This window comes from Lycorma delicatula, chromosome 2 (genome assembly GCF_047948215.1).
Source record: "Lycorma delicatula isolate Av1 chromosome 2, ASM4794821v1, whole genome shotgun sequence".
Classification (NCBI taxonomy): Eukaryota; Metazoa; Arthropoda; class Insecta; order Hemiptera; family Fulgoridae; genus Lycorma; species Lycorma delicatula.
In genome coordinates this window covers 214,020,923-214,048,558 of record NC_134456.1, presented here as the reverse complement: position 1 = coordinate 214,048,558, position 27,636 = coordinate 214,020,923, and the positions used below count along the sequence as shown (strand labels likewise).

Genomic DNA, 27,636 nt, shown 5'->3' with positions numbered 1-27,636 from the left:
TTTATTACTGAAACAAGAATAATTTTAGGATTAAAAAATATTCAAAATCAATTATTAAAAATACATAAAATAATTCAATATATCCTTTAGTATTTTACACAATATTTTAATTTAAATTCCTTAGATGGCTTTTTAGGTAGATCAACGGGATGGGCCAGCTTAGAATTGAATATTCATAGGGTTATAGCATGGAGGGTATTGCATAGTCGACTATCATTTAAATCCTACAAATTAAAACTGATACAAGCTTTGAGTGAAGACAATAAAGAAAAACAAACTGAGTATTGTGTAATCGTGCTTTATTTAAAAACAAAGTTAAGACTGAAGGTAAAATTATGTTAATAAAATTGTGTTCATTGATGCAGCAACCTTCCATACCAGTGGTAAAGTGAATCGACATAATATTCAGATATAGGGTGAGCAGAATCCACGACACGCAAAAAAACATGCCTGGGACTTGCCTAAGGTAAATGTTTTTTTTTGCTGTAAGCTGTCACAAAATTTACAGTTTTTCCTTTTTTGCTGAGTTAATTGTAACTAGAATATCATACTTGGACATGCTTGAACATTATCTTATGCCACAATTACAACAGGATATGGACACAGAATTCATTTTCCAGCAAGATTGCATGCCATCACATTATCAACATGCAGTTGTCGCGTATCTCAGTAGCAAAGTTCCGACTTGGATTGGATGTTGTGGAACAATTTCATGTTCACCACGATCACCTAACTCCAGTGGACTCTCTGTATGGAGTTATGTTAAACACATAGTGTTTGTTTCTCCACTTCCAGGAAATGTCAGTGAGCTGCGGCACTGGATAACAAATAGTTGCCATCATTGATCAAGGCATACTTCATAGGATTTGGCAGGAAATTGGTTATAGATGGGACATCTGCCATGTTGTTACACATGGTAGCCATATTGAACATTTGTAAATGAAAATTGAAAATATACTGTATTTAGTGTTGTATCAAACATTTCTGTAAGTTATTTACTTTTTCCTTTATTAAAGGTTACTTTTATACAACAAATTTAGAAATACTCTGAATATCTCTCTCTCTCTTTATATATATATATATATATATATATATATATATATTAGCCTATCTGTAAATAATAGGTATCCAATACCTGTTATTTATATTATTTTACAGACTAACTGCTATTATACATTACTTGTGGCCACCATTCCCTTCATTACTCCTTTTAAGCAGGAGCTGGATCAATTTCATATGTTGTAACGTGTCAACCTAAATTGGATATTTGCTAAAACCAAAAGATTTTGTGAATACAATTGGATTTAAACCTTCCCTAAGTGCTACTGTATTACATTGTTATTTTTATATTGCATATTTATCGTTATTGGTGTTTTTATTGAATTTGAAAATATATATTTTTTGAAACAGAATGTTTTTAAAAGTAATTTCTTTTTGGTATTCTATTGTGTTCTTTTCTTATTATTGAAAATTTCTTTTTTTTGTAGACAGTGGGACAAATTCATTCCATGCTGACAGATAGCTGTTTGGATACATTAGAAGAAGCTTGGTGTGATAGTGGTGGTAATAATAAAAGAAGAGTTAAAAAACTGTTTGGTGAAGATATACGCTTTACTCCTGTAGAAATGAATGATTTCAATTTACCTGATGTAAGCTTTTTAACTGATTTGTCAACTGGTATTGAAGCTGTCCATTCATTTTCAATGAAATATGATGGCGGTAATTCATTCAGCAGTTCAACAAAAGAGGATAAGAAACCAGTCTCAAAAAGATCGGTTAGTAGTTAATGAATCAAAAAAATGTGTAAAAAGAATTATACAAGTTGTACAATAGCTTTATAATTAAGTTAATTATATTTGTTGGGTTAATTATAATAATTAAGTGTATATTCCCCCTCTCTGAATTGTGAGACCTTGCCGATGGTGAGGCTACTTGAGTACAGAGTAGCTGGACCGAGGTCCAGCTACTCTGTAGCTGTGTTACAGCCTATGGCTGTAACACTGGCTTTGAGCCAAACAGTCCAACTACTTGTACACCTAAGCAGATCGCCCGTTACCAAGTTGACATCGATGTAACTTTCCCTCAATTCGGAAGAGAAAGTTGGCAGTTGTTCTGCTTCATTAAGCAAGTAGAGGTTCCTGGCTTCAATGAACTGTGTGAGACCAACGCCTCTGGGGTCAGTGAGTGGTGTACCCCAGGCGGAAGACTTGGTGTTAGGGTCCATAGGAACCAGCACTCTGATGCCTGGGAGACCATCCAGAATCCGCCCCAAACTTTGCCAACAAGTCATCGATACTCTATTCAAGCTGGAAGTATCCCAACACCAGTATGACATCGAGGGTACTCCTTGTGACTCGCACAACAGTGAACCACTTATCTGAAAATTGGGGCATCCGGAAGACACCCAATGAGACCAAGCTGACCACGATCGCAGAGAGTAGCCGTCCCCCACGAGATTGAATAACATCAACTCTGTGGAAGGGCCAACCGTGTACAGCTCCTGGACCAAGAGGACTTCGAGGTCATACTCCTCAAGAATCCTCATGGCTTCATTGGTGGCTGACCAGGAATGATAGAGGTTTAACTGCTCCAGGCACAAGCGTTCAATAAGATGACAATCGTCCTCAAAAAGCTTCCTCCAATTCAGGCGTCGCCATATGCCATATTGTTTACGATCTTCACCGCATGATAGTCATAAGAAAGAGTGGTGTGGTTGTTAGTTTAAAGCAACAAATTAATATACCTCTTCTATCTATGAGAACATTAATAATTTCTGTGAATGCACAGTGCATATCTCTTCAATTATTAGAGCATTAGTTAATAAAATATGAAATTAGAAAAAAAAATTCTCAGTTAGCAGTTTTTATAATTAAAATGTAGGGTTATTTTATTACCATAAAACATAATTTTCATATGGACGTTATTAATGTTTCAACTCGAAGAAACATTTTGTAATGTAAATTTAATAAAGTTTACAAACTGTAAACATTTACTATCTTTCATTTTTAGTTTAAGCTCTAATGATTTTCTTATAAAAATTATATTTTTGAAGTGCGTAGATTACTCCAATTCTTCATTTTAAAAACATCAGTCATATATAATGCAAGGGCTCAAATTTTTTTTTTATTCTGTTATATATTTTTTATTTATTCATCTTCAAAGGAAATTGAAACTTAGATATCACTGAAAAAAAATCACAAGGGTCTGTATTTGTTCACCAATGAATAGATACTGTTATGTGTCAGATTACTAATCATAGTCGCATATTAAACTCTGTATAAATAATATTTTTCTAAAAGATAGATTAGTTTGTCTAAGAAAACATCTTTAAATGTGGTCTTTTTGTACTAGACATGAGATGATAAAAAATGCCTTAGAAGAAGTTAAAAAGATAATGTAAATAACTTGAGATGAATTGTATAAGGTTCATAGATGACATGGCTTTTTTTTAAGAGCTCAAACACAGGATATTGAACAGTGATTTCAAAATTATAAGAGACTATGTCAGAATATGGAATGTAAATGAATGTTAGAAATATTAAAGTGAGGATTGAAGGCATAAAGCCTATGGCAGTCTGCACAAAAGAATGAGGAAATGAACAAGTTAAACAGTATGATTCTTAGGTACCATGTAATAGGTTACGCAAGTAAAATGAAATAAATACAAACATTCTTTTTTATCAATGGCTAAGGAAGGATTTAACAGAAAGAAACAATTATTATGTAGCAAGATGAAGCTGGATTTGAATAAAGTGACTTGTGAAATGTTATGTTTGCAATTTACATCTGTGTGGGTGTGAAATATGGACAGAAAATAAAGTGGAAAGGACTAGAAGCATCTGAAATAGAGGAGATAATAAGATGACTAAACTGACAAAGTATAAAATGAAGAAGAAATGGAGAGTAAATGAGAACTGAAGCTTAATCAGAGTAATTCAGAACAAGAAAGTTGATTGGCTGGGATATAATATAAAAAGAGAAGGATTGATTAAAGACGTGCTAGAAGTATCAGTAGATGTTGCAAAAGAAATGACAGAAAAGAGAAAAATTACAGACAACCTAACAGAAAATGGGACCTATTTTGAGTCTTAAATATCTTGAATAAAGGAAAACGGAGATGTACAAAGTGCAAGGGATCCACCTCATTGTAAATAGCTGTATGCTTAAGGCTAGGTTTAGCTAGGTTTGTTAAATATTTAATGCAATAAAAAATATTTTTTATTCATGTGCGAGTTATTTTTGTTACAGTTTGGAAGACCATGGTTAGTAAAAGAATTGCAGAAATGTTATGGATCACAAACCCCTGCTGGTTTATCTGTTGAAGAATTCTGTGAAACTGTGATGACACTTTTAAAATCTGGTCGTTCAAATGATGAACTACAAAATGAAGTAATTATTTCTACAACTTAATTACAGTATTATTATTATATTCATCATTCCGTTACGTTGTAATTTTTTTTACTTTTTTATCAGGACTAATTTCATTACAATAATAAATATCTGGATCTTTTGTAATATTTTCTGCTTTTAGGTTGCATTAATTATTAGGTCAGAATCCAATGAATCCCATCATTTATTGGTATTTGACTTTTTAACAATGGTAACCTGCCTTATTTTTCTTTTAATTCATTTCACCAAAGTAAACTGAATGAATGAATAAATGAAGTGAACTCATGTGAGTTCTTGTTATTTTTTTTTTTGAATTTGGATTAGCTATTCCAAGAGAATTTTAACCAGTAATGCGTGGGGACTGTTCACTGTTCATGATTAAAATTTAAGGACAAGGCTTATAATCAGCTGATGTAGCAAATAGGTAATGAATAAAACATGTGTATTGAAGATGTATTTGGGAGTATTGTTGAAAAGTAAAGCAGTATTAGTGCTAGTGTCTAGGATAAGAGTGTGGTTTTGGATGTCGGAGGGATATGGAAAGAAAGGAAGAATACATACTTTAAGGAGAGCAAAAGCAATTGTGGTAGATAGCAGGGAAAGGCATATACAGAGGATTGTAATACTAGTTTGAAATATAGGTTACAGAGAATGCTATGGATAGATAAAAATTTACTGAAAGAAGTATGTCTACTGATCTTTTTGGAAAACCAGTGGGATAAAATAAGGTAAGTAAAAAGTAAGAAAGTTTAATAAAAACTTACATTTTATCTCCCATTAATTACCTCCATTAAAACTGAAGGGAAAATTGGAACGAGATCAGAATAATTGAAGGTAGGACATTAATCTAAAGATTTACAATTTAAGTTTTTCTTTTAGTTCTAAGAATGTGTTAGAAGAACGGGTTAGAAGGGACTCATTACAGTACATAATAAACTCATTATGAAGGAAATTAAATGTGACATCAGGGAGAATAATTTTGAGTTGTAACTTACAATTTGTTATTAAAAAAATTACCAATTAATAAAAAAATAATTTATTATATAAATCTCTTAGCTATATTTTTTAGCCATTTTTCTACATAATTGCCATCCAATTTTATGCACTTATCGTATCTGTAAACAGGTTTTTGAATATTTTTGAATACCTTGTCATAAAATTGTGTCACCTGTGATTTAAGCCAGGTAGTAACACTGTTTTCAACTCCTTGTCATTTTCAAAACGCTGTGTTGCTGCTAACCATTTCTTCATTTTCAGGAAAAGGTGACAGTCACTGGGAGCCAAATCAGGGCTGTATGGAGGATGGTTGAAAAAACTCCCATATGAAACTGTTGATTTGGTGTCTGTAGTATGCAGACAAAGTGTTGTCATGAAGGTTCGACCACTTGTCATGAATGTTTGTTCAACCTTTCTGAAACATACAACACCTGTCTTACCGCACATCTCACATTTTACTCCACCAGTCTTACAAACACATCTAACCACACTGTTACTTATGATATTCCCTCCATATACTGCACAAAGTTCATGATGAATTTCAGCTGCCGACAAGTTCTTTGCATGAAGGAAATGGATGATAGGAAGCACTTCACAATCAGCAGTATTTTCTGTGACAGCAGCCATTACGAGTGAGAGTTTTACAAGAACAAACATGCAAGTGATACTTCCAAAAAAACACTACTAGAACTGCACTGAACCGGGCTGTTCAACTGAGCAAACACAGAATTGTTACCCCCCACTCATTTGCTCAATACCAAGGATCGGAAGTTAATTTCTGAGTAGCCTGTAGCATACCATAAATCAAATGATTTTGCTAATATTGAAGAAATTCAGAAAGTAGAAAAAAGTTGATAAAACAATTTTTATACACGTTATAGTTACGATAGCATTGTTTATGTCAATTTTTTGTATTGTTTTATTTATTTTTGTTTCTTTTTCCAGATGTTTGAACTGTTGGGTTTTGATAGATTTGAATTAATTCAGTTACTGTTGCAACATCGTAATGATATTGTTTTTAATAATTCTGTTGCTGAAGAGAAAAAACTAATTGCAGCACAAGGTTTGTAATATATTATTCTATAAATAAATAAATGTTTTAATTAGAATCATGGCTGGCTCAAAGATTTAGAATGTAGTCTAAATTTTTTTCATTTGTTAACAGCTTTGCTTTTCGATTTGTCTATTTATAAGCAGTTAAAAACAGTAATTTAAGTAGTCACAATCCAAGGAGAGAAAAATGTTAAGATTAACTAAGACTTTAATATTAAAAAAATTAACAAGAAATTCCAAATTTCTATGAATTCATTAAGAAATTTGAAAATGAATGATTAAAACAAAATTAATGAAATAAGATGGAAATATTAAACTGATCAATAATGGTTTGCCTCTAAATGCCATCAGAATTTCATTAATGAAAATATATTTTCCTGAACAGTATTTTTTTTTTTTTTAGAGAAGGGCAAGAATAATTCTACAACAGTTTTTCTAAGCTTATATTTTTTTTCTGTAGAGGAAGAAAGTGAAGGTATTGCAAAATTATTTTGAATTTATCATGATCCATAATTTACTTTTACCGGATTACAACCTGTTATTTAATCCTACTGGATTAACTTACTGGATCCTACTGGAGACAATAATTTTTAAAGAAAAATGTACTTTTAGATTAAATTAAACATTCACCCACCTTACATCTCTGATAGTGGGAATCATATCCTGTGCATATTTATTTATTTCATTAATACAATTGGATCCAAAACGAATCACATAAAAACTGATTCAAAACATCCAGTACAGTAAATTATGCTGATAATTGCCATCTAATAACAAGATTTATTTCATGATTACCTGTAAAATTTATATTTTATGCAGTGTTAATATCCGAACATCACCTTCAGTTGATTGAGAGATTAGGCTTTAACTTTGTCGTCAGTTTCTTCACTGTTAACAGTTTCCTGAGAATTTTCATGGTCTTTTTTTACACTCACTTTCATCGAAACATTTTCAACAAGTTTCCTGAGCTAATGTGAACAGAGAAATAATTCATCATAGGATGCCATTATCACATCTGATTAAGAAACTGACTCACAGGATATCACTATAAAATTCCTATTGATAATATAAAAAAATAACTTCTATATGCTTACAAAGAAGTTAAAAAGAAGGAATATCCTTAATTAAATATATGTAAGACTTACAAAATGTTACCTTTTGCATGATTTATTTTATGTGTGTTTACATATGTACAAAATATGTGTCAATAAATCATTTAAGCAAATATTGATTAACTATTAGTAATTTAATATTTCATTCGTTTTTTGCTGTTGTTTGGTCAGGAACAACGGAGCCAAGGCGACCTGTATATGGTTGTCAAGTTATTGTACAATCATAGCAGGAGAAATTATTGATGAAACAAGCTCGTAAAGAAGAAAAAAAAATTAATAAATTAGTTAATAAGGATGATGATAGTGAAGATGATGAATTCAATCCTATTGAGTTACGCGCAAAAAGGTATGTTGTGTTAAAGTATTTAATTCAGTGAATTAAATTGTCAGATTAATATTTTAACTTAGTGTATTTGTGTTTTGTAAGAAATGCTGATTTAATGTTACAATTGTAAAAATTGAAAATATTTTAAAATAAAAATTTAAAAATTATTAAAATATTAACAATAGTTTTTGTTTAAAATTTTATTTCTTTAAAAAGGGAGTAAACATTTTAACTGTTGTCAGAAGAACATACTCATTACATATACTTGCTGAGTGCTCAAAATGTTTAATTCTTTGGAAGGTGATTACTATAACTTGTGTTTAGAGGTAAAGTCCTTACTTAATGCTTTTGATGACACATTGAAACCCACAGACTAGTAGTATATGTGTTTACATCTTATTTCTTTTATTTTAAAATTACAAATAAAACTTGTTTTAAAATGTATATAAAATGAGTTTTTATGTAAATATGAGATGCAGAAATACATTAAAAAAATTAACTAGTTTGACCTTTGTGAAATGTTGAAGTATGGAAAAAACAAGTTGTTCCGTGCAGTCAATGCTAACATCAACACACTTTCCTCTCTGTTTTTTTATTATATTTATTTATGATAAATTTTTCTCCTTATAAATAACAACTCTTATTAGTTTAAAGGCTATATTGTTTTGAAATATATAGAATATTTTTCCTAAATACACAAAGAAATGGAATCCTTCCATCAAAATAAGAAAGAAAAATTTCTATGAAATTTTTACAGCTGGAGATGATTTGTTCTCTGTCTGCTGTTATGTATTTTGAAAAATAAATTCATAAATTCATTCCTCATAAATAGATTTATTAAAATTGATTTAACCGATATTCTTGGTGAAGATAATATGGAAATTTTTCATTAGAAAATTAGTAAAATTTTACATAAGAAAAATCTTAGGTTTTATTATTGTTAGATAATTTTACCAAATAATTTATTATTATTTGAAAGTAATAGTTTACTTTGTTTACTAGCAATAAATTAATAATGGAATAATTTTCAAATGTAATCTGTTTTGTATAAATATGTCCGATTACATTATGGTCATTTTGTGTTAAATCAGCAAGAGCAAGTTACTTAGGTAGTATCATTGTAAATTACTCTGACTTAAGTGGAAGATTTTTAAATGGAAGATTGTGTGTTATTTAAACAAAAGTTGAAGATATTTTTTCATATTTATTCGTTATCGTTGCTTAATATTGGATTATAATAGTAAAATGATGTTTAGCCTCATACCATTTAAATATTCAAAGTATTTTCCCATGTAGTTAGAAAATAAGTAAAAAAATACACATTTCCAGAATTGGCTTATCTTAATTTCAGTAGTAATAATCTCTATATCTGCTTTTCTTACTTTATCAAAATGCATTTTCTAGCCTTTAAGTCTTGCACACGGATTTTTAATATTAACAGTGTTAATTTGAAGACAAAAAAAATTTGGAACAAGATTTCACAAAAAAATAAATTCTTATTACAAAGTAGAACCAAAAATATGTAAAATGAAATAAATTGAAATATCAATTAATAAAAAGATAAAAAATCCATTAAACTGTAAAAATTTCAATTTTTACGCTACAAAAAGTTCATTTCATTATCACTCATTTGTATTTGTTAAGCGTGCCAGCCAAATTAAATCATATTCTCTCTAAATTTGTATTATTTGTTTTTTTAATTTAAAACCACACAGAAAAGTCTTTTTAGGGCAATTTTCTTCATTTAGACTAGGTATAGCTAACCCATTTCTGCTGCGGGCCATTTTGTTTGATGGTGTAATTTTTGCAGGCTGCTTAAAATTATTTTATACTGATTCAGGATCAGTAACATTAGCAGGATAATTAAAACTATTATTAACAGTTAAATTTTTATTCAGTTCTTTTTCAATATCAGATTCAAAGACTGGTAACATGCAATTTTCAGTATTTCAGAGAGAGATGTTTATCTGTCTTGATCTATATGCTGTTTTGTTTAACTTCATACATGAAAATGTTTGCGTAAGTCTATACTCCCAAAGCACATCAAATGTTTTACTTTTATAGTATTTTTTACGTAAGTAAGAATATCTGAAATTTCTACTCAACATTTGTCTTTCAAAACTAATCATTTTGGATATTAATTCCAGTTGAATGAAAGAGGGAACTTATTCTATTTCAAATGAAAAAGGTCCAACAAAAAGAGAAACATATCTTGTAACTCTTTAAAATCATTAAAATGGGTATTGAATTTGTTTTGAGATTTCCTTAATTTTGTTACAATGTTGTGAGAAAGTGCAATTTTGACTTCTGATAATGTTTTATTGTATATTTACGGAGTTTTTTTTTTATATGATAGTGGTGCAAAAACGAGGCACAAATATAATCCTTTATGAACACTTTGAATTTTTCTGAAAACAATAATAATTATTAAAGATTAAAATACTAGTATAATTTTTTGAACCGATTTAATAGAATTTTCAAACATGCTTTGTGCAATTTTTTATGATAAGATAATATTAACTTACAATGTAAAGATTCTTTTATAAAGATAATACTGCATGAGTAGGTTAAGTATTTTAAGACAATTGAGTTGATTTGGATGAAGTAAATGTAAAAAATAAATAATTACTTTATTTCTAAGTAAAATTTATGTAATTAAAAGCAAATTTAATGCATATGTCGTTTTATATCAATTTTTTTAATCTGATTTTTAGGCAAGCTGCTTTAAAAGCAGCGCTAAATGCTCCAGCTTAAAAGAAAAAGAGAAAACAAGTCGTTTACAAAAGAAAGAAATCTATCCTCATGTTTATGATTCACTTAGTAAAGCAAACCAAACTGCAGGTACTTTTTAAACTGTGAAATATTATGGACATTTTTCCTAATATACTAATCTATTAAATTGTTTCTATAATAAATTTTAACATTTATGTAAAAAATATGTAAATTTTAGTATTTAATAAATTTATTGAATTGAGATTACAGTTGTGGTTTTTGTTTATAGTGTAAATTAATGGTTGGTTTCAGGTTATATATCAGAAGTCAAAATGCTTTTACCAGAAGGTGTTGAAAGGAAAGATACAAAACAGTATGAAGAAGTTAATATACCAGTATCTGAACCACCACCAACTTCTGTTGGCAGTAAACTAGTTCCTATTGATTCATTAGATAAGGTAGATTTCTTTTATAAGTTAGTTTATATTGCATTTCTCTTCATTAATAGTTTTGTCTTTTTTATGATCTTTAGGTGATTTGTTGCTATTAATGCTATTCGTATGTTTAAATTGTTTAATTCAGTCATAGTATCCATTCAATTTTATTGAATATTCTGATTAATGTTAATTAATAAATAAACCACCTAAAACAGAACTTTATAGTTTTTTGGTCGTTAGGTCATCTTGTCTTGATTCTCGGTTACAATTTATATAATAACATGTATGATGTATCTGATCATATCTGTGTATATTTATATACTGCAATATGTATATTATTTTTATATTTAACATTATTATTAATGAATGAATAATAATTAAATATTAAGTTTTATATAATTGAGAGTCAAAATGAAAAGATGATCTAAGAACAGAAAATCATCTCTTCAAAGTAAATTCTATTTATTATACTTCTTCATTATATAACCGATTAAAATTGAAAATGTAATTCCTCCAATGTAAAAACAATGTCAGATAAATCCTACTTTATTTTTTACAGAAAATAATTTTTTTAGAGGTACATCTATCTTCAGTATTTTCAAAATAAATGAAGCTATTAGGTATGGCTGAAAATTAATGGACAGTCACTAATAATTTTCAAACGGTAAGAAGTATTCAGATGTAAAACAGAGATGAAACTACATTAGTTTGTTCAAGAAATTTCATTTTGTTTTCAGTTCAATCAGAATGTACATGCTTGCATTTCTTCCGATAGTGAACAAATTGTCACATTTTATCAATTAATCCCAACAGCCTTTACTTAATTTATGAATACGCTGTGTCCATGTTTGGTTCATTATCCATGATGAAATAATTGCCCTTCAGGTTATTCTATAAATGTTAGACGAAATGAAAATCACAGGGTGTCAAATCTGCTGACTGTAGAGGATGTGACTTCAACTACCATCATTGGAAGAGTACACAAGATTGCAAGCTTGAATGTAAGAGATGTAATGTATTAGTCTTGGTAAGCTTGCCGTTGTCAAGAAAGAATGTTAAAGAATCCAGATTACAACACTGGGACTAGCAGAGGCACATTGGAGAGACAGTGGCCACTTCAGTACATTTGAAGGGAATGTGGTATATTTATTAGGAAAATCAAAACAATCAAGTAGTGATGTCGCATTTATAGTATTGAGGGAATGGAAAGATGCAGTATACAAATTTAGATCAATTAACGACAGTTTCCTTCAGGTGAGATTAAACACAAAGCTGGTGAAGCTCAATATAATTAAGGTGTATGCTCCAACATCAGCAGCTGAAAATGAAGAAATAGAAGAGCTTTATAACCAACTTGCCTCGTGCTGTGACTTGCTACCTTTGAAAGAAATTACTATTGTGTAAGGTGGCTTTAACACAAAAGTAGGCAGTAAAGAAATTGCAATAATATTGCACGTTGGCTATGGCCAACAATAGTCTCTGTGAAAGAAATTATGGTTCCAGTCCTGTCAAGAAAAGAGACTCCAAAAAATCAATACATTGTTTTGGTAACATCCTCGTAGGCTGTATACGTGGGTCTCACTGTGGACCAGATATCGCAACCAAACTGATTTCGTTTTGATTTCAGAAAGATGGGAAACGTCAGTTAAGAAAATAAAAACATGTCTCTGTGCAGATGACAGGTCAAACCGTCAAGTGCTATGTCTGTTTCTTAGAGTCAAGTTGTGTTTCAATTGAATAAAACAAGACTAGTCTTTTCAGAATTCAAAAGATGGAACTTCTTCAGAAAATAAAAGTCAAGTTCAGTGAGAAATATGTTGAAAGTGAACAAGCATCTTTTAAAAAATAAGAAGAATTTAAAATCATGATCTTGGAAGCCACAGAAGAGATAGCTAAAGAAGTGAAACGAAACTAGTTGTCCGGTTAAACTGCTCAACTTGTAAAGGAATGAAGAAGAGTGAAAGGTACCACCAGTGCCTTTCGCTTCTCAAGTCCTCAGTACATTACTGGAGATTGTCAACTGAAATCCAAAGATTGTGTTATCATGATAAAAATTCATATATCCAAGAAACTTGCAATAAAATTGAGAAGCCGAACAGGAATAATGAAATGTGGTCCATGTCCAAAGAAATAAGGAAACTTACAAACACCTTCAAACAAAAAAAAGACAAAATCTTGGGTTATAGAAGATGCAGGTATTAAACTTCTTACCGACTATTGGGAGATTGGAGGAAGATGGAAAACTACTGCACCAACCCATATCTTGACGACCATGCAGAGCTCACAGAGTTAGATTTAGTACCAGAGAGAGAACATTGAGATTTAGTACCAGAGAGAGAACAGTGATTCTCAAAGAGGACGTGTGAAAAGCAATAAAGAAATTGAAGGACAAGTCACCAGGTTCAGATAGCATCACAGAAAAATGCTCAAGGCAACAGATGACTATGTACCAGATCTGTAAATAGTGGGCAACTTCAGTGTACATACCTCTACATAAAAAAGGCTGCAAAAATTATAGAACTATTCTCTGATTTCACATACGAGTAAAATTTTGTTGTTTATACTTCATGAACGTCTACAATACTATCTGGAAGGAGAAATTCCTGCAGAGCAAGCCAAATTCATCAAAGAAATGAGTACGCGTGAGCAAATTTGAAATATTAGGCAGCTGATAGAGGAAGTTAGAGAGTTCAATCCTCTTATAATATATTTCCTAGATAACACCAAGATCTTTGACTCCATCAGATAGAAAGATCTGTGGTGAGTGTTGAAGAAGATGGGTGTTCCTGATCATCTTGTTACCCTCATTTGGAACCTACATGTAAAGAACAGTACAGTGGTTAGACTGGAAAATGATACAATGGAGCTCTTTTACCTGATGAGAGGAGTATAACAGGGATTTATTCTAGCATGGCACTATATGAATAGGAGGCCGGCAAATAACCAACTTAAGTTTGCTTATGATATGACTCTGTTTGCAGGCTCTGAAGTTGAAATGAAGGACATCCTCAACCGAGTTCAGCAAGAAAGTGAGGCGCTAGAGCTGAAATTAAACATTAAAAAAAACAAACATTTTCATCTTAAGCAGACTTGACAATCTTCCAGTCAGTGATGTGCTGTCTGATTTCAAAAAGGTGGATCATTTTGTATATTTGTTTTTGATAAATGTTGAGGCTCGTTGACCAAAATACAAAGAATTATCTTGTGAAGGAGGCGCTTATGAAATTCACAGGTATTTGGAAGGATAGGGCAATCATGAGGAATACAAAGCTGAGACTGCTTGAGGTACTAATCTTCCCAGTAGTTATGTATGGTATTGAGACCTGGGCCATCAAGGTTGAAGACCAGAGGTGAATTGATGCATTTGTCGTGTGGGCCTACAGAAAAATGCTCCGCGCTGCATGGATGGAAAAGAGGACGAACAACTTGATTATAAATGAGCTGGATATACAGAGGATGTAGTCCGCAATATACTTCCAGCGCATCCTCTGCTTTTTTGGTCATGTAGTCCGTAGGCCCGGCATAAATACAGGGGGAAAAAATCATAGGCAGTAAGTAGGTCATGCAAAAGACCACTGTAAAAATGCCTGGACCAAATTGAAGATGCGACTGGGAAAAACACTAGACATTTCTTCAGAAAGATTAAAATGGCAGAGGACCATGAGCTATGGCGCGGGAAATTGTCAGCCTGATATGAAAATTACTAATAAATAAAATAATAAAGCAGTCATTGTAAACAAAAAATAAAGATGTTTAGTAAATTAATTATTAATTTAAACCAATAGTAATATATTTATTTATATGAATATATTTTTCTCACCAGACGCAGATTACCATCCTTTTGCCACACTACATCAGAAAACCTTATTAATTTTTTATTTTAAAAGTTAGTTTTTTATTTGCAATACAGTGTACATTTTTTCTATTATTCCCAAAGAATAAAATAAAATAATTTGTTTAAATTTTTTCATGGCTATAATATACTCTTATCTTCTCTGTTAGAAATTTGTTTTAAAAATCAATTGAAATTGATTCAGATAGGATAATGTATTATTTTTAAATTGAAAATGATTTGCACATTCCATCCGTGCTAGTGTTAGAAAGATCTCATTGTAGTCTTGGCAGAATTACACCTGGCTGTTGAATATATTAAGATATATTGCAGTAATCATAAATCAACAGGGATTCATTTCCCATCTTGCTGAAATGTACAGGAAGAATTGAAAAATTCCCTTCGACATGCCAGAAGGCGGAGGTAGATTTCACCGATGCTAAGTAGGGGATAAAAAAGATTTCCACCTTAAAGTTAAGAAAAAACTTCAAATTTACTCATGGTGACAATGGTTGTATGTGAAAAAAAGTTTCACATGTTCAGCATATGACAAGCCCCATCTTACAACCCAACAACATTTTGGTCATCCCTTGTTGTAAGTATTGGTCATCAAAAATTGTTTCAGACAAAAGTTTTAGGTAATGTTTAGAGGACTAACGACCACTTTAAACCAATTCAATACTGTGCCTATTATGGGAGGTATGATTTTTTTGTCTTCAAAACCTCATTTTTTCCACCCCGTGGGCCAATTGTTGGTGTTATCAAAAAACTTTACATAGGTTTTAGGTACTTATCCAAAGAATAGTAGGAATTTTAAACAAATTCAATATTTTACTTATTAAAAAAGTTATAGCAATATTTTATTTTTTTGAAAAAGCCCCCCCCCCCATTTCCACCCTAACGGTACAATGTTGGCTGTTAACAAACTCGACCGAGTTTTTGGGACACGTTATTTTTAAGGAACAGTTTGAAAGTGATTGGCACAAAATTATGGCAGTTACTGTGTCCACAAGAAAGTGAAATATATATATATATAAACTTTTGAGCTGACTATGGTTTTTGGAGTCTGGGGGGTGTGAAATGCAAAGATATGACAAAATTTTCTGGAAGTCAAATCATGGTACTCATTATAATATGTAGCTTTCTTATGAAATCTACCCAAAAGTAATCAGAATTGAATGCATATGCATCAATTTAGTGTTTTAATTTATTCAGTGAAAATAGATTTCCTTTAACTATAATATGAGTGATTCATTTGTTATCAATAAGCAGTTAACAATGTAATTTATCAATTAAATGTAATTTAATCATCAAGTTAAAGGAAATTTTGAATAAGAATGAATGAAAAAACAGGTAATAAATTGAGACTGTTATAGCCTGATTAGAAGTTTATTTTATAATTTGCCATTAATCTCACTTAATGGGTGATATGGTCCATAAGTAAATTAAAGTTAATGTCATATATGTTATAAACAGTGATAAGCATTAATTATTGTTTTAATAATTATGACAATTTTTAATGTTTGGTTCTTTTCAGATAATGAAGTACTGTTATGATTTTTTCACCATTATTGGTAACATTAGTTAATTAATTTGCTTAAGGTAAATTATACATTTTATTTTTTTTCAGTAATGTTACATAGGCCATCACTCTGCTTACTCTGGTAAATAAATACAGGGAATTCCTTATTTGCATTCGAATTGAAAGCATAATCCAAGATTAATCAACATCTCTACAATCATTACGAATATAGAATATACTTCCAAATTATGTACTATATGAAAGATACTTAGCTTTATTTGGCAAAATGAGCAGTTTTGCTGCTTTTTATACATAAAGATTTTTAAACTTCAAATATAATGGATCATTTGATGCCATCTTGTGCAAAATAACATTTTTCTCTTCTTCAATATAAATGGGACTTTTAACATGTGAGGTATACATTTGCCTTTATTTGTTTAAAAGTTAATGGAACAAATTAGAAATGACAATCTTGTATTATATTAATAAATATTTTGTTCTTAAATAAAATTACTAAAGAAATAGAAAAATAAATAATTAAAATGTAAAACCCACTTACCAACAATATTTTAATGTGTCCTAGCGCTTTCGGAAACGAATTCCATCTTCAGGAACTTAATTTTTTTTTTTATTAATTAAAATTTTGTCGTCAGGAGTAGAATTGTTATATAAAGTGTGTAAGATATATAAAGGTGGTCGTCATGTGTTAAAATTGTGTCAACTTAATGTCCTGTCATAATGAATGTCTCTACCGTAATGGTAAAATGGGAATGACTGGTATGGTCAGCTCACTTTATAGTTATTGTCTAGTACTTGTTTATATAATTTATCATTTTCAAATCTTGTTTGTACATTTATTAATTAATCGTTATTAATATATATATATATATATGGTACTTTTCTAAGTTATTGGTAATGTGTATATTATTTGAAAAATCAAGAATGTTAATAAAATTATCTGGTTTATAATTATGGTTGTTATTTATAATATACTTAGCAAAATTACATTTATCTATTTGACTTTTTTTTTTATACCATTGATATGTTTTCTCGTATTCTAATTGAGAATGACCAATTGGTCTTGCCAATGTATTTTAATTCACAATTTGCACATTTTAAGCTATATATGCCTTGTTATCTAAAATTATTACTTTAGATGGATCTGTATTATTTAAACATTTTATTATTAGTTATATGTGCAGTTTTTAAACCAAATAATTTAAGTATTCTGTTGAAATTTCTATAATTTATGTTATACTTGATTTTAGTGTAGGCATTATCACCGTTGCTTTTGTTTAATTTTATGTTATCTTTTATGAAAATTTTGTATTTTATTATGTAATTTATCTATTAAATTACATAATTATAATTAAAAACTGCATACTAATTGAATGAAAAACTAATGTTTTATTGGTTGTTTTTTTTTAACAAAAAATGTCTAATGAGTTTCTTCGTATAAAAAATTTTGTGTTGTTGACATTTCTTAGTTGCTAAACCTGTGGCAACCAATGCCTGTTTGGAAAGCAGTAGTGTGTTGATAAGAAAAAAGGGGAAAGATTTCACACTTTCCATGATCAGTACTAGATTGTGAAATGTATTAAAATTATTATAAGAAAGCCATGTTTACTAATTATATCTGCAGTTTCTGGTATTATTTAATACTGTAGAAGATTTATTTGTTTATATCTTGCTTCTCTATGCAGTTCATTCATTAGTTTGTGAAATGTATGTACCTGATATGTTATTATTATATTACTCCAGGTCAGAAAAAAGTTCCAATTACCGTTACATTAGCTTTGCAAACCTTGTAGCTTTTAGTTTTACAGAACTCCCAGCTTACTAGTTAGTTCTACAGAATAAAACTTCTTAAATAATTACAGGTTTTTATATTTTTTCCAATTTTGATTAAAAAGTAACTAAAAATATATTTCAGAACAGTGGTAGTGGCTTCAGAACAGTTTGTTTCAGGGGATACTCCATAATTTTGATTGTTCAAAGGAAATATTTTTACATAATTTTCTCATCTACTGTTTATAATATATATTTTTCATGAAATTTCTGAGAAACAAAAAATTTATTACTTGAAAAAAAAACACAATATTTGATTAATAAAAAAACCGTTCTCTTTTTTTACTATGTCTAAAATGGGATAGAAGTGTTGTTACTACTAGAATTGTTTAAAATAGGGGAAATCCCCTCTTTTATTAGGGGCAATTTGGAATGTTACCAACCATATTTGAAAAGTAAGTATCATTAAATTATTTAAAAAAATTATAAATTGATTTTTGTTTTTAATTTATTTTAATTTCATCAACTGCAGCCTTAAACTATTTTATATAGTTTCCAACTTTCACAGATGCATTTATGGAAACCGGGTACCAATTTTTGAATAGTCTCATCTTAGGTATAGCCACTTTTAAAGCAAATATTTCTGTACTGTTCTCTTGTTTTCATTATTGTCCTTAAAATAAAAGCTGGTTTTAATTTACATTGCCATGAAACACTTATATCTCTTCACTATTAAAATTGTGGCTTAAGTCTTCCTCCCTATACTTCAGCAGAATGGTTAATACTTGCCAGCTTATTTAGTTTTGTGGTGCCGAGCAGGCACCTTTGGTATCTTGCATGAACACAACTTTGAGTTGCTCAAATGGTATGACACTATTTCATAAAGAACTGTCCTTGAAATTTCAGGAAAAGACAAGACAAGGGAGGAAATAATGAACCAACTGTTCTTAAAAGCAAAAATCAGTAATCACAAATGACTGCCTTGCTATGCTTATTCTCCAGCTCTCCGTTGAATTTTTCTGGCCCATTTTCTTAATTTTCTTTCACTCATGGGGGTGTTTGATAATATATTTACATATCTTAACAATGATGAATTTCAGCCATTGTCATATTTCACCCATTTCTAGTAAAAAACTGAAATTTATAATTACATTACCTTACTTAAAAAATATGGAAAGTTGGTACACATGCATAAAATGGTCATTGCAATGCTGTTTTGGAGATATTAAATGAACTTTCCAAAAAATTTTATGTATGAAATGTGTTGGTACAGATATCATACTGCGTGCTACTGAAGTTAGAATGAAATATTATGCATGTATGGCATACTGGAAATTAAATTTTATTGCTTGTCATTGTATTAAAGTTAAAAGAAATAATGTATTAATTTTAATTTGATCAGTACGTTTATTAATAAAAATGTTGCATATTGTGTTAAGTTTTAATTTGTATTTAATGTCAACATACATTTTTTTTTTAAATGTTACACACTGGTGGAAAGGTGTTTAATTTATCATATCTGTTATTACTTATGTTGATGTTCTGTAAATACAGGTTGGACAGATGGCATTTAATGGTGTTAAAAAATTGAACAGAATACAGTCTGTTGTGTTTTATTCAGCTTATCATACAAATGAAAATCTATTAATATGTGCGCCCACTGGTGCTGGTAAAACGAATGTTGCTCTACTGACAGTTGTACATACAATTCGACAATTCATTGATAAAGGCGTCATTCAAAAAGATAAATTCAAGGTTATAATCTTTTTTATGTTTTTTAGTGTAATATATTCTTCTGATATATTAAGTAAAACTTAAAAATAGTAATTTCAAGTTTTCTATTAATTTTGTAAAACTTCAGTAATTTAGAATATATTTAAAAGGGCTTTCTTTCTCTAGAAAACTCTTCATGTGATATTACCATTTTTCATTTATCTTTGTATCTAAGTCAGGAAATACATCTCTTGGAATATTAAAGTAGTTATTCTAGGGAAAAATCTTTTTGACAAAAAATAAAAGGTACTGCATAAATTATGTTTAGATGCTAAAATCTAATGCTTAGGTTTATTATATATTTAAAATTTGTATATTTATGGAATTCTTTGCAGTTAACGATAGAAGATATTTTTCACACGAAAAAGTAATCTCTCACATGAAACACTGTCCTGCTCCAGTATTTGGGCTGATCCTTTATGCAGGATGATAATTTTCATCAGCATTAAAATATTTGTTGCCATGTTCCTTCTTTATGTTGATCGTTAATTTATAATTGAATAGTTAATGTATATAAGTGTGAATTAGTGTTTTATTTATGAAATGGATGAATTTGTAGGAGAGTGACACAAGTAATTCATTATATTTTAATAAGGTGAGAGTTTGCCCAATGGTTCAGAAATTGCACTGGAGTAACTTTTGTTTGTTGTTGCTGTATTATTTTTTGATTGTAGTTTATTCATTTTTACTAATTCAGTTTTATAATTACATATTTTTTCTGGAGTTATTTTATCAGTGAGAGCAGTTGATAATCTCAATATTGAAATTGTTTTATCCAAATCATAGTGAAGTTTTATTTTATATTATTTGAAACATTTTGTTTTAATTTGTTTCTATAACTTATGATTTGTATTTGAATGTTTGGCTTATATTATGTAATGTTATATATAAAGCTGATAGTTTCATTATTACTCATTTTTTGTTGTCAAAGGTGTGTGTACTTCTGTTAACATAGTTACTACTATTTTGTCTTTTGTAGTTTAGTTTCTCTTTCAGGTTTTTTAAAGCCTGAAATTAAGTTGTTAATTATCATTATTATTCTCAGACTCATGAGGGTAATGAACACTGCAGGAGTCCAGGGTTGGAGCTCTCTGGCTAGACGGTCAGGCGAGCAAAGTGAGCCCTGACTGGCTAGTTAAATATATTTTTTTAGCATATAAGTTGAATAGACTCAAGGGGATACATTTTTTTTTATGTAGGCAGCTCCAAATCTGCTTTTAGTGTTCTGAATGAAGTTAAAAAACTAGGTATTCAGGAGTTCTCTTAATTTTGTGAACTTATTTAATAGAATTAAAGAATTAGTATAATAGAATTAAGTATTTAATTATACTTATTTAATAGAACACAATCATTTAATGTTAACACTGAATAAACGTTTTCATTCGTTATTTAAAAGTAAGCAGAATATATTATATTATTATATAAGAATAAAAGATTATGAATTTTTTTTGGTTATGTTATGAAGTAGATTGTTTATTTGGAAAAACCTAAATATTATTTATTTTTGGTGGTATTGATAAATGTATTTAGATTCCTAAAATTAGTATCAAGATCACAATAAATTTAATCAACTATTAAGTTGGAATCGTAGCACTATCTAAAAGATAATTCAAAAAATGAATGATCAAATGATAATTCAAAGATTTTTTTTTTTGGTGGAACTTTCAAAAATTACTTGAGTGATATCTTTTGATGAAATGATTATTGAATTATCTTCAGTTGTAATTCTTAATTATTAGATATGATGTTATTATTTGAGTAATGATAATAATATTTAAAATTATGAACTAAGAGAAAAAATTGCATCTGATTGTTTATTTAGAGTAATCAGATTTTAAGGTCTGGGACTCAGAGTGGAAAATAAATATACTTATTACAGTTACAAATTCCTCTTAATATTGTATCAATTTAAATAAATTGTCCTGTGCAATTATTATTTTTACATTAATTAAATATTATAATTATTTGTAAATTTAATTTGACACCTGTTTCAGTACCATCAATATATTTGTAAAGTATATTTCTTATAAATAGAATATTCATATTCTCATTCTCTTCAGTTTCAAATGCTGGTCTCTGTGGTGCGAGCCTTTCATCCAGAGGGACCGGGTTCAAATCCTGGTCAGGCATGGGATTTTCACACAGTAATTGTCATTCATCTCATCCTCTGAAGCAATACCTAATGGTGGTCTCAGAGGTTAAAGAAAATGTACTCATAGTTGATTTTATTTTGTAAATTACAAATATGTCATCCACATATCTCATCCAGAATTGTATTTTATTTTGTATGTCGTTTTTAAAATTTATCTGTATAAATTTCAGCCTTGACTACTGGCAGAAGCATTCCTATTGATATTCTTTTGTTTCATATAAATTTACTGTCAAAAGTAACATATTTTTGTGTTATATGTTATCTGTTTTGGTCACTACATTGTTCACTTCTAGAAAATAATGAACCACTAGGTAATTCATGATCTTAAGGTAGTGTAATGTTCATAGAAATTTCATTCTGTTATTGGGTATATTTACATTTTACAATGTTGTTAACTATAATTTTACTACTTTCAGAATAAAATATTTATCTGTAGAACTGATAAGATGCTTTTTTTCATTTAAAACTATTATTACTGCATTTGTAACGTAATAAGTTACAGTTAAAAATTAAGACTATAAATTAATAAAGACTCAAAAGACATCTTGCAGTTTGTAAATTCTGTATTTTTACATATAATATATTTATAATGTGTAACACCTGTATATTTTAGAATTTTTTGGTATTTTATTTGATAAAATTAATAATTTTGAATTTTATAATGTTTTGCAGATATTGCTCCAGACATTGCTCCAATGAAAGCATTAGCTGCTGAAATGACTGCAAACTTTAATCGGAAATTAGGACCATTAGGGGTTCAAGTATGTGAATTATGCAGTTAATTAAGGCAGAAATATTAAAAACTCAGATGCTTGTTACTACACCAGAAAAATGGGATGTGGTTACAAGAAAAGGAACTGGTAATTTTCAGTTATGATTATAGCAGTTAAATATTAAACTGACTGTCTTTCTATTAAACATTTATTTCTTTTTTTTAAAGTGTTATTCTAATAATTTTCTTTTTATTAACAGGTGATATAGCACTCACAAGTCTTGTTAAACTATTAATTATTGATGAAGTACATCTATTGCACGGTGATGATAGAGATCCTGTTGTGGAAGCCCTTGTTGCTCGTACATTAAGGCAGGTAATCAAACAAATTATTGGTAAACAGATGTGTTTTTTTGTAGATTAAAGTTTGAGTAAAGAATGAAAAGGATTGATTGTTATTTGTATTTTGCTGTAACATACCACAATAAACAAAGTTTACCTTTTATTTTCACTGCTTATTAATTTTGGGCTCTTTCCTGTACTGTATTATTGGCAAAAAAAATTACACATGGTTTTTTTATGGATTGATTCTTGATGCTTTTAATAATATTAAAAGTTAAGATAAACAAAAAAAGTATTATTAATACTTTTAATATTATTTTTTGTTTCTTCCATTTAACATAGTAAACAATAAAAATCAAAAACTTTTCTTGGAAGGTGATTTTGAAGGAGGTGGAGAGCATAAAAAGCAGATTTTTTTTAAATTTTTAAAACTTTTTAGTTTAGTTAATTAAACATGTAATGATAATTTTACAATAAAAATTTATCATAAATTACCCTCTCACCCCAAAAAGAAAAATCTTAGAAAACTTTTTTTTCTGTAAATTACTTTTTCACTATATAAGAATAAATAACCAATGCCAGGAAATTATTACAACTTTGTTGTCAGCTTTTTATATAAAAATTTATATAAAATGCCTTTTTAAAATTATACAATATTTGTTGTATAAAACATCTTTTGTGAAGCAGTTTTTTATAGTTGTTACTTTTAAAATTATATTGAATAGGAAACCTATAACAAAATAAGCAGTTTATTATTAAAATGTAAATAAAAAATTGTTAAAAACCTGTTCGTATGTAAATTAAAATAAATAAAAGTTTCTGGTTAATAATATTTTAAATAACTATTTATCACATCTAAAACAAAACAGAAATATCACTTTATACAAAATTAGAATTGAAACAAACAAAAACAATATGACTATGAGCAGCTGACTGTTCAAAAATGTAATTTCATAATTTTTTCAAGGTAGCAGAACATGTCAGAAACTTATTAGTGTTATTTCTGTGAACTCAAAGTTATAATCAAATAAAACAACAAAAGGAGAAAATTAACAGACATGGATTAAAGTCAAATTAAGTGGTGAAGACAGATTCTGTCAATTTCATTTGAAGTTGAGTAAATGAGTGAAAGAATTAAAGTATTTTTTTTCTTTGTGTGAAAAATTGAATTTAAAGAAATAGAATTTGTTAAAAATTATGATGATTCTTCATCAAAAATATATGTATAATAAGCAACAAATACATGGATACATTGCTGTTGTGTAGCATTAGTGTCTTGTTTTTCCACAGTTAAGTTGTTTTTTTTTTTTAATTTCTTCAAATTCATTACCAGTAAATAATAAATGGCTTTCATTATTCTTTTGGTTTTATTGAACAGACTGTTAAAGACACTCTTATAATATAATTAAAAAAAACAACTGTGATTGTTATAGCCCTCATGTTTGAAATGCTTCTACATGCTGTTTGTGTCTAAGAATTTGTGAAACTGTGTGGTTACATGTAATTCCCTCCATAAATATTTTGCTGCAAATTTTTATAAAAACAGTTTTTTTCCATTTTGAAACAAAATTTCACTTGCATTGCTCCCCAAACTTTATATTTAACTGAAAAATTTCCTTAACAGTTAGCATCAAACAGAGTTTTGCAAACATTCTTTCTTTTCTGAAAGATAATAGTGGTAGAGAAAGGCGTCTGTGCTTGAGTTTAAATCTAGATTTCCTTCTAACAAGTTATTTACAAGATACCATTTGCATGATTCTTTTTCTCGTTAAATATAGTACTACTGTAAATTGCCATTTTCTTAAACAAAATAGTTGGTTTCAATTGATACAAACAAATATTTTAGGTTTCTGGATGCTTTTAATGTCTTATAAAAAGTTCAGACCCCTTATAATCCGTACAGAGCAAGTCAAAATTATGGAAACCCCTCAACAACTTTAAAACTGTTCCAGAAGAACACTGTAACTTTCAGCATAATGTATCAGTCAACTACTTTACCTTTTGACAAGAAATAAAATTTCAGCTCCTTCTTGGCAGATAGTAAAAGTACTGTAACCTAATCATGCTGATCAGCTGATCATTGATGGTCTCTTACCATTGTTGCAAAAATGAAGTTTACTTCATTGTATAATTTCTTTTAGAGTGTTTCATTATTATTCTCTTAGTTTCTTATGAGAATTCATTGTGATCGGTTGGATAATGATTTTGACTTCCTTTATTGCATTTATTAAAGGTTATTTACATGTTTTTTTACGTTCTTTGTAATTGTTTTTTATTGAATTTTTTCTGTACTATCTGTAACATTACTATTAACTTGTCAGGTAGTGAAGAGTAGAGAGTCGCACTTTTAAGAATGAGAGGCTTTGGTAATAGTTAGGTCTTATAATGAAGAGTTTATGAGTTGTTCAATGCAACATTTAATAATCATAACCATATTTCAAAGGGTACAATGTCAAAAACCATCAAATGATTTGAAGAAGTGGAGAGCATTAATAATAGCAGAAAACCATGGAGGCCTAAATCTACAACAAATAATAAAAAATCATTAGAGATTATGCCAGAATTTATTGAGAATCCTCATTCCTCAACATGAACAGGAGCAGGAGAACATATTAGCCAAAGTTCAGTGATTTGAACATTAAAAAATGAAATTTCAAACCTTTAAAATTCGTCTGGTGCAAGAACTTAATGAAGATGACTTACGATCAAAAACTTGAGTTTTGTGGAATTATGATGAACAGTATTTGTGCAGATCCTAATTTAGCAATAGGGCCACATTTTTTTTGAATGCCAATGTAAACTGTCATAATTGTTAATACAGGACTGATTAATACACACACTAGTATCGTGAGGCACAATCACAGTATCCAGTCAAAGTAAATAAAGTTAATGTTTATTTACAAAGAAATAAAGTAAATGTATATGAGATATTGTTGAAGAATTATTGATAGGGTCTATATTTATTGATGGACATTTAAATGCAGTGAATTACGAGGCTTTGCTTCTTGTCCATATCATTCTAAACATTAAAAATGTTGTTGGCCTCAACTTCTGAAATATTTGGTTTCATCAAGATAGTACTGGTACCTTATTTTTGGTTTTCAGGTTCGTGAAATTTTAAATGCATTTTTTTTTGTGGAAGATGGATTGGTTGAAGGGGTCAAATAGAATGGCCAGCAAGATCACTTGACTTATCACAGATTACTTTCTCTGGGGCCACTTAAAAAGTGTTGTTTATCGTAATAAGCCCCAAGATATTGATGACTTACGAAGTAGAATTCGAGAATTAGCGCAAAATATCACTAGGGAAACATTGAATAATGCATTATCATCCTTTTACAACTGACTGGCACACTGTCAAGCAACAGAAGAAGGACAATTTGAACTTTTATTAAAATGAAATATAAGTAAATAAGCAAACTTTGTACTTAATAAGTAACTTTTTAAAAATAAATTTATTTATCCATTTAATCAAATCTCTATAAATTTATTTATTTGTGATAACAGTTCCTCGATAATTTATCAATATAATTTTTTTTTAAATCCAAACTTTATCCTGCTGCTATTTTGGGTATAGACATGGTACCAACCTTTTCTTTATACAGTTTTCTTTCTTAAAGAGACCTTTAAAATGATGTATTACACAAAGGATGTTATCATTTAAAATATCGTGAGTTGGCCCCAAGAAAAATTCTGTTTCTCATCAAAAGGTAAAGTAGTAATTGACTGATGTCTTATCCTGAAAGTTACATTATTCTATCTGGAACAGTTTAAAAGTTGTTGAGGGATTTCTATACTTGTGACACGCTCTGTATATAACACAGAATTGTTTTACTCATGTTGAAGTTTCTTTAAATTTAGAAAGATGATAATCTTAAAACATTGAAGTCAGCTAGTTTCTGAATAAAAGAATTAATGCATGAATAATACCTGTCGATGTTTCACATCTGTTTCTGAATAATACATGTCAATTGTATGAAATATATTCATTTATACATTCTTAATTAGAGAAGTTTGAACTTTTAACCTAATAAGAAAACAAGTTTTCTTTATCAGTACATGTCTGACAATAAACATGTAAGTGTGGCTCTGATAGATTCATAGAATCTGTAGAAACTAACTGTGAAAATGCAGTCGGCTAACTGTATAATTGTGAAAATTTACTATGTCATCGCTGTCAATATATTTTCATTATTGAGTTGTTAATATTTAATGCTCAGTTATGAAATGAAACAAATGTTTGACAATATCAGTAAATTAATACAGTTTGTTGAAAGTAATATGACTATCCTATAAACATATGAAACTAAAAATAAAAATAATTGACCTTTTAAGAAAGGTTTATTCTTAAAAGGTTAAGACCTTTTAAGGAAGAAGAAAATAAATTCTCTGATCTCCAAAATGGAATGGCTCATCTCACCCTTTTATTCAGAATTTCCTGATTTGAATCCTAATGAGCTATGATGTTTTTCATATACTATAAGATTTTTA

The 27,636-nt window shown here is 29.2% G+C and overlaps 1 long non-coding RNA gene and 1 pseudogene across 1 annotated transcript in view; both read left to right on the top strand.

Annotated features, from left to right (window-relative positions):
* LOC142319641 (uncharacterized) overlaps window positions 1–27,636 on the top strand; it is a 96,562-nt gene that overhangs the window by 18,970 nt on the left and 49,956 nt on the right. The gene's annotated exons all lie outside the window — the stretch shown is intronic.
* LOC142319816 (activating signal cointegrator 1 complex subunit 3-like) lies at window positions 558–26,557 on the top strand (annotated as a pseudogene).